At 30.0% G+C, this 9,125-nt stretch overlaps 1 long non-coding RNA gene across 1 annotated transcript in view; it reads left to right on the forward strand.

Moving 5' to 3' along the window:
* The window catches only part of LOC127705723 (uncharacterized), a 41,428-nt gene extending 37,218 nt beyond the window's left edge, over positions 1 to 4,210 (forward strand). The window contains exon 4 of the long non-coding RNA XR_007983949.1: positions 3,989 to 4,210. This is a non-coding gene — a long non-coding RNA (uncharacterized LOC127705723). The remainder of the gene's footprint in view (positions 1 to 3,988) is intronic.
* Positions 4,211 to 9,125: the final 4,915 nt, after the last annotated feature.

Consider the following 9,125-nt stretch of genomic DNA (forward strand, 5'->3'; position numbering starts at 1 on the left):
ATGATATAAACTACATTTTCACAAATTATTAAAAAAAAACTGGATTTTAATTCAGACCCCCTATCTTCCTTAAAACAATATCATGAACAGTGGTTCACCGGTATGTGCTATATTCTTCGTAAAGGAGTTGGTTAAAAAATATTTATGGCCTAACAATCTAAGATCTAATTTTACTGCTATAATGTTGCAAACATTTTGTGAAAAGATTAGTTTAAATGTCCAATTGTGTAAAAAAAATCACCAAATGCGTCATTCGTGACGTATTTGTGACGTCATCAATATAGTTGAATTTCGTAATAGAAAACTTATCAATTGCATCATATGGCAAGATCTATGACATTTTTTTGAATTAATTGTGGCGCTCCCACTTGCCATCAACTGTTTTGCCTTAAATATCCTTTATATATCATATGCTTTAATTTAACAAAATTTTCAATGGACGACGGGCGGTGTCAGATATAAAATCATGAAAATAGGTAAATAAAGGTGACACATATATTTACTTTCACTTTCGTTTTAAGTACCTACGTTGTACTGTATTATGACGTTCAGGATTAAATAATGATGTCGCGTGCGAGGGAAGGAAAAAATCGAACACGTTTGTGGAAAAAGACACATTTTTGGGATTGGACACGTTTGGAGGGATTTTCACGTTTGACAGTGTTAAATATATATGTATAAGTCTATAAAAAGGACCAACCAGTAAATTTAATATGTACCGGACTATCTCGAATAGAAGATACTGCACTGATAAGGAAAACAATATATAAGTCTAAAGATTTGCACAACGGTACTAATATGAGATGGTAATATACGAAGATGATGTCATACAATCGTGTTGACAAATATATCGGCTTGACACATAGCCTTCGTCAGTGTCAAGTACGAAGCTGATGAGCACATATGACCCACAATTGAGAACAGTTTTCCCAAATTCAACAAAGGTAATCTTTTGCTGGGGTAGAAAATCTTAGGTATTGCGAACAATTCAAAGTAGTGTAAACAGTTAATTCATACATATGACCATGTCAATGAAAGTGATACAACTGGAAGAACGCTTTACTATAATTGATATATGTATCCATGTTCGACGTAAGTTATTTGGCTATAAAATGCCCAAACATGAAAAATATGAAACAATGCAATTGAGAAAACCAATGGTCTAATTTGAAACAAACCAATTTACGAAAAACAAATACAACAGATATGAACCATGGACAACCACTGAACTACAGGCACCTGACTTAGGACAGACACATACATAATGTGGCGGAGTTAAATATGCTTGAAGGCACCAACCCTTAAAAAGCAGTTAAAAGACCAATACGATCAGAAAATCAGCTAACAAAAACACAAAAGGACGTGACAGGGAATATTTATACATTACTAAAAACAAAAACAAAAAAGAAATACAAAGTACAGATCTGGAAGTACTTGTAGCTACTGGCAGCTATTTCAACGGTATCTTGTTTTCGACTTTCCTCTTCTCGACTTTCGAAAAGAGGGGCGAAAGATACCAGTGAGACATTCAAACTCATAAATCGAAAATAAACTGACAACGCCATGGCTAAAAAAAGAAAAAGACAAACAGACAAACAATAGTACACAAAACACAACATAGAAAACTAAAGACTAAGCAACACGAACCCCATAAAAACAGGGGGTGATCTCAGGTGCTCCGGAAGGGTAAGCAGATCCTGCTACACGTACACATGTGGCACCCGTCGTGTTGCATATGTTAGTACAAACTCGGTAACAAGTCTAACTCGGTAGTTCACAAATAGGATTTAAAACTTGTACTCATGAATTTTCTTACTTCAAAAAAATATTTTCCAATTAAATCAACCCTGGAGCCTTTTTCAAGTTTGCACTTTGTCAAAATTCAGTTATTAAGTCATTAAAACTTGGAAAATAAACGCCTTTACATTGACCAAAACACATTTGGAAAACAAGACTCAGCTATAGAAATTTAAAACGAAGCAGCATCATAATAAGTTAATATGATGTTATGCTATAGGATATTGTGTATGGCAATCATCGTCATTAATGAGAATATATCAAAATAAGTTAGTTTATTTCTATGTGTACAGACATTTAACAGTTTTATTTACTATAGAATGTAGAATACATATAAATAAAGATTAATGACAACATATTTGTTGAATTTGGAGGTAGACTTTTTCAACAAATTGTCGGCATTCCTATGGGAACGAACTGTGCACCTCTCCTTGTCGATCTCTTCTAATTTTCATATGAATCGGAGTTTCTTCAGACACTTGTCAAAAACAAGAAGATCAAATGAGCCAGGTTATTTAATTTCACATTCAGATATATTGATGATGTTCTTTCCATTAACAATCCGAACTTTTCTGATGGGTTCCGTTAATATATCCCCCGGAACTAGAAATTAAAGAAACAACAGATACGGCTTCCTCGGCCTTATTTTTTAGACTTATACCTCGAATTTGACATACACAGTCATCTCAGTACCAGAATCTATGACAAACGAGACGATTTTAATTTTAAAATTATCAATTTCCCCCAACTTAGTCATTATTAGTAGCAATATACCAACTTCACCTGCATATGGAATATACATTTCCCAACTTATTCGGTATTCAAGAGCTTGCAGCTCCTACCAAGACTTTGTAAAACGTCACCAGTGTCTGAGCAGAAAGTTGATAAACCAGGGGTATGTCAAAGAACTTCTTGTCCTTTTTCTAAAAAAAAATTCATCGGAAGGTACCTAGACCTTGTTGATTAATATTCCGTATCAACTACACAAATAATACACGATGGTCTTAAAGTATAGATTCTGGGTACTGACGTTGTTTATCATCTTCATAACGTGTTATAGTATTCTTTTATTTGTCTTTATGAATATTACTTTTACTGTTTAGTCTGTTTTTGGTGATATCCATTTGACGTGACTCTGTACTTATACATCCCGTCATTGTGTTATTGTTCTATGACAATTTTTGTATTCTTGTCTTTCATTTTTGCTAATGTACTTTGTATATATGCCTTTTTGTGTTTCTTTGATACATATGACGTGGCTCTGTACTTATACATCCCGTTATTGTGCTATTGTAATTTTTTGTATTCTTGTCTTCTATTTTTGCTAATGGGCTTTTTCTATAGCCCTTTGTGTGCTTCTTTGTTACATATTTGTTAGTTTTTATAGTGATTAAAATTATAACACAATATTGACAGCTGTACCCCTATTTTTGACATTTTTACTTATTATATCTGTTTGTATTGTTCACACATCGTTGTCAAAATAATGGAATTTGATGCGACTGTCATACAAGTGAGAGGTTTAGCTAGCTATAAAACAAAGTTTAATCCACCATTTTTTACATAGGAAATGCCTGTACCAAGTCAGTAATATGACAGTTGTTATCCATTCGTTTGATGTGTTTGAGCTTTTGATTTGGTCATTTGATTAGGGACTTTCCGCTTTGAATTTTCCTCGGAGTTCAGTATTTTTGTGATTTTTCTTTTTACAGATAAAAATATTCGTAAAATTAAAATAATTCTTGATTAATATAAAACAATCAATCAATCTGTTTGTAAAATAACACTTATTTAATGAAAATATACGTAATGTTCACTATTTCAAATTTTATTTTCGAAAGTTTAAGGACATCTTTTTAATTGAACTTAATTCTTAAATTCTCACGACTGAGTTTACAAGAATGTTAACAATAAATGTTTGTCCCTCTCATAAATATTGAAGGTTTCTAACAATATCCAAAAATAGATCTAGTTTTCAGAATACATTTTAACACAATATCAAAACTGTATTAGGCATGTCAGAAAAATATACACTGTACCATGTTTTTTAAAAAGGTAATCAAGAAAATATTAATAGATGAAAAATGTCGTTCAACTAAATAGTACACGTATCTCAATTTAACATTACAATAAATTCCTCCTTTAGAATATTTAATATATTCATGTACTTCCAACTCATTATATATTTTAGTTCAAACTATTTCCAACACGGAAGATTTTCCCAGAAAAACAACCAAACACAAGAAAGAATTTACGTAAACGTGATATGAAACGACACTACTTAACAAATACATATTTTCAAAAGTCTGAAGAAAGAACGTTGTTTAATGAAATACAATTTGAAGACAGCTTATTGGTGGAGATCTGGCAAAGTATTTTTATTATTTCTACAATAAAATGTTGATAGACTGTTCTTTAACCTTTCAGTATTTTTCATATTTTTGCCATGGTGTTAACCTTTGGCTTCTGAGCTTTTGTTGGTCCTTTCATATATTCCATCTCCTTTTACAATGTGGAAAAAGCAGCATCATAAGTTTATAAAACGTTATCCTTGTGGATGATGTGCAAAGGAAAAAAGTAATGATGAGAAATTTTAAAGATTAGTTTATTATATATGTGTGTAACATACATTTACCATTATCACTTACTTTAGTATGTATATACCATCAAAAAAATTACAGATAAAAGTGCAAAGTATTCGACCTTAAGAAATATTTCAAATAATGAATGATTTATTAAACTTTCTGCGTAATAACACTTTTCAAATAAAAATATACGTATGTTTCTAATCAAATATTATATTCGGAAGTCTAATGACATCTTTAATTAAACACAATTAGTAAATTCTTACATATTTCACTTTTTATGACTGAGCTAACACGAATGTAACAATAAATGCCCTTGGACTTGTGAGGTTTTATTGTCCCTTTCAATTATGTAAATGAGAAAAGCGTAATGCAAACATTGTTATTGATGAGACATTTAAAAAATCACTTTATTTATTTACGTTTTTAACATACATTCAACACTTTTACTTATTAAAGATTACAGATAACAGAACAAAGTATTCATTATTGAAAAATATTCATTATTTAATATTAATTAAATAATTAAACTTTCTGTAAAATCATTAAATATTATTTCTCATAATTTAAGGACTTCTTAATGAAAATATAATCCTTAAATTCTTACAATTCTCCCTTTTAATGTATTATTGTGTTGACAGCAGTGTTTCAAATTCATGTCCTTCCCATTGATGAAAATTGTAGGTTTTCAAGTATATTTAATATTGTTCTAGTTCTTAGAAAACATTTTGACACAGTTACTAGACGTGCATTTGAATCGATTCTGTAGTTACTTGATCTAAGTTGATATGACATGACATTCTTCTATACAAATAAAAAACTATACATCGTCTCGAAATATGCAGACAATCCATCAACACTTGTAGAGATTCTTTAGTTATATAAACGAATAATACCAATACAAGTATGCACAAATCATTTCTGGTATATTAGAAAACAACAACTTAAAGTTACGTATAGAGATGTTAAGAAAACCCCAAAGGGCCTAAAACATCTGATAAATCTGAAGTGATCTATTTAGTGTACAATATAATACAATATTGTATAATAGTCTGGTATTTACTCGATTTACTAATTTTTGTACTTTACAGTACTATATTGTACTTGAACCGTATATGCATATAAATTACTTCAGTTAGAAACTACGGTAAATTTAGTTTAATCAAAGATACTGTAATTTGTTTTTGTCTAATACCCTATTTCTGATTTGTCTAAATACACTTAAGATTTAATCCGCTTAATAGGTGTCTCATTGACAGCATTGTTACATCTTCTAATCGTCAAATAGTTATTATTTGATCGTGTTCTGCATAATCTAGGTCTAGTACAGTTCAGTATCGTCTACAAATTGCTCTAAATATATGCTTCTGACTGGTTCGAATACATTTCTGATGGACCAGTTGATTGATACTTTTACTGATGGACTGTTTTTTCCCGGTTGTATATCCAGCCAAAAAGCTAGTACTATCATGAGAAAATGCCTTTTTTTAAATGAAATGTGTAGGTATAACTTCAAATCAAGAATAGCTTCTACCTTATGCATATCTTTTAGCTCTGATACCTTGTTAGGTTTTGTTAACAGTAAACACATCCGGTGCATTAAACTTGATACCATTTGTTGTTCAGAAAACTATGTGTAAATATATCTACGCAATAACCCATTTAACCAAGGGCAGTAGGTCTAGTTTCGATACCAGTTAACAATACGTTCATAAAAGAAAAATATAAAAACTTGTCTTTTCAAATTATCCTTGATATAATATACACAATTTCTGAAATACTATTCAAATAAAATTATCTACAAATTATTACGTAAGTAGTAAACTTTGGCCTTCTTATCTGCAAACAACTCGCGATTATATTTCTATTCATAACTTATGAGGGGTAATATATCTTCTTTTCAATTTAAAAGAGAAGTCTATACAAAATGTAAGAAGAAGATATGTCGTCGAAAAGACTTTTAAAAATCAATACAATTGCAAATATGTTATCCATTAGTATGAGAATTGAAATGTCAATTGGTTTATTCACGTCTGAAATGTATTTAAAGTTGTATTCATTAGAACAATACAAACCTTCCTGCCTTTCAATTAGCAGAGTGAAGTATATTATGTTCATGCGTGTCATAAAACTCATGTACATATAATTATTGGTTTCGCGTTTGATTCTAAAGTCTCCTTTTTCATCTGAGAATATTACATACTTTACCGCCAGTTAAAATATGTTGTCAACATGTACCGATTTGTTTTTACCAAAGCAAGAACATTCAGCTTGTATTCTAAAAAGTTTTCACATGTGCATTTCCGTCTCGTTTCAATTGAATCTATTTGAAATTTATGTTTCAATTAATAATGATATTCAAAAGGACAAATACGTAGGACAGTCATCATAATTGCCAAATCAAACCGAGAATAAAACACATACACAAACATTGAGTAATACGAGCCATACATTGTTAGTACTGACTTTTTTAAAAATTTTAACCTATTATGAATAGATATATTTTATAAAGTTGTAAGTACGTTTCATTAAATGATCATCGTCAATTTAATCCTCATTATTGCAAATATCATTTCGCTATAATATTGGCCTTTTAAGTTTGAATGATATGTATACAATGTGTGTCTTTTCTTTTTTTAGCAACACACCTCCGATGACACTCAAACATATGATTTGTCACATTTTCTAAATTACCAAATATATTATCGTTTCGGAACATTACTAGTTTAAAATATAGTTAACGACCTTTAACCCATTTCTCTGACGTCAGTCTATTGTTCTTACAGTAGATTATTTTTCAAGAATCCACTGACCACTTCGTTAACTTAAGATAACTTATTTTATAACTTTAAACTTTTAACTTACGATTTTTTATCCTCTCAAAAACGAGTGGAATATGAAGGGTTCGAACTCGCGCGTATTTTCTTCATAATCAGTAGAGTCTTCAGTCTATGCATGATACCACTATACCACGAGTGCTGACATAAATCAATATTTAAATAACACTCATAAAGCGCACAACTGTCAATACATGTCAATAAACTGTATGTCTGTCTCAGAGATAATTCGCTTTTGTTATCTAATAAAATATATATACTATGTCTGGATTTGTTCATGTTCTTTTCAAATTTATTTAAATTGTTTTATTTTAGACGTTATTTTTTAAGGAAGATTATGTTCTACATTTGAACGTTCTTGATTATAGTTATATAGCAGTATGGAAATATCTTAAAACAGAGTTTATTCACGATGTCAGGTTTGAACATTGGTCGATTTTCAACATCGTTATAATGAACCGATGGGTCTTTATACGATCGTGGCTATTACACACTAGTTCTAAACACTAGAGAATCAAGGAATTGTATATATTAGTGCAATTCCTTGATAAAATAAACATTCATATGCCCATTACACTTGTCACTTTTAACGTACAAGGACTTTTCCTTTTTATCATAGCAAATACTTACTTATGGTTTTAGTCTTATAATAATATCGTACTATCAATATTTTTTTCTTTGTTTGATTATAAATGGTCCAAATATACATCACGTCAACATTGAATGGACTCTAACTTGAATGAAGTGTGATATATAAGCTACAACCGTAAAACTACTTCTTTGATTGTAAAACCAGAAACAAAATCATCGCCTTTAAATGAAAATGAAGTATATAATACCTCTATGATTAAAACAATATTTGTGTTGAGAAAAAAATTACAATGAAAAAATTTCAATTCGGGTACAAGGTTTGAACTTGGCACTGTTAATGTCACAGTTATGTTTTTCGGTACCAACGACTAGACGATCACGGCTATGAACAGCTTGAATGTAAAAGTTAAAAGTTTACATAATTATACATTGTACATCTGTAGCAAGAGCAATTCTGCTGGAGATTCAGAATGCGTACCACAGATAATACTAGTTTATTGACTGGTTTACGATGGATGCCAAATGTAATAACGTAAAAAATATTCTAAACTTAATGAAAGGGAAACAGTTTAAACAAAATTCATGTATAATTGTTCAAAAAAGACGTTAAGCAATTATTTTATTTATTTCGGAAAGCATCATTAACTGGAGCATCATGAAATTGTAGTATTATGGCAACTACGCTAAATATATGTATTTGACTTAGTACGGTTAAAATGGTAGACAATCCGTAATCAGATGTCAACAATAGCAGATTGCTAAATACTATATATGTAAATTTCAAAGGTTTCTAAATTTTGGTAATTACAATTTTTTAACTATTCAAAAAAAGATAAATAAATTCTGTATATTTATATATGTCTTTTTGAATAAACCATAAATACCAAAATCTATGTAATTTAAATACTTTGTAATGATAAAGCATTAAATGAAATATAAATATACAAGTATGAAATCTGGTAATAAAAAGGGGAGCTAACAACCCATTTAAGTTATATTAAACGTATGTTAACTTAAATATAGACGTTAACCGTGTGGATATAATCATTTCCAGCTATTATAAAATAAAAAAGACAAAATACGAAATTATTTTTATGAAATTCCGTTGATTCATTGTCAAAACATAAAACAGACAGTCGTTTTACTAGAAATGGGTTAAGCTAGAGAATTGATAAGAAGTAGGGGATTCGGAAACGATAATCAACTTGCGACTAAAGTCGCTCGTTGATTATCGTTTACGAATCCACTACTTCTTATCAATTCTCTACTACATAAACTTGTCAATTTACAAAAAACAAAAAACATTTAAAGTTGA

The sequence above is a fragment of the Mytilus californianus genome, unplaced genomic scaffold (genome assembly GCF_021869535.1).
Source record: "Mytilus californianus isolate M0D057914Y unplaced genomic scaffold, xbMytCali1.0.p SCAF_6, whole genome shotgun sequence".
Taxonomy (NCBI): Eukaryota; Metazoa; Mollusca; class Bivalvia; order Mytilida; family Mytilidae; genus Mytilus; species Mytilus californianus.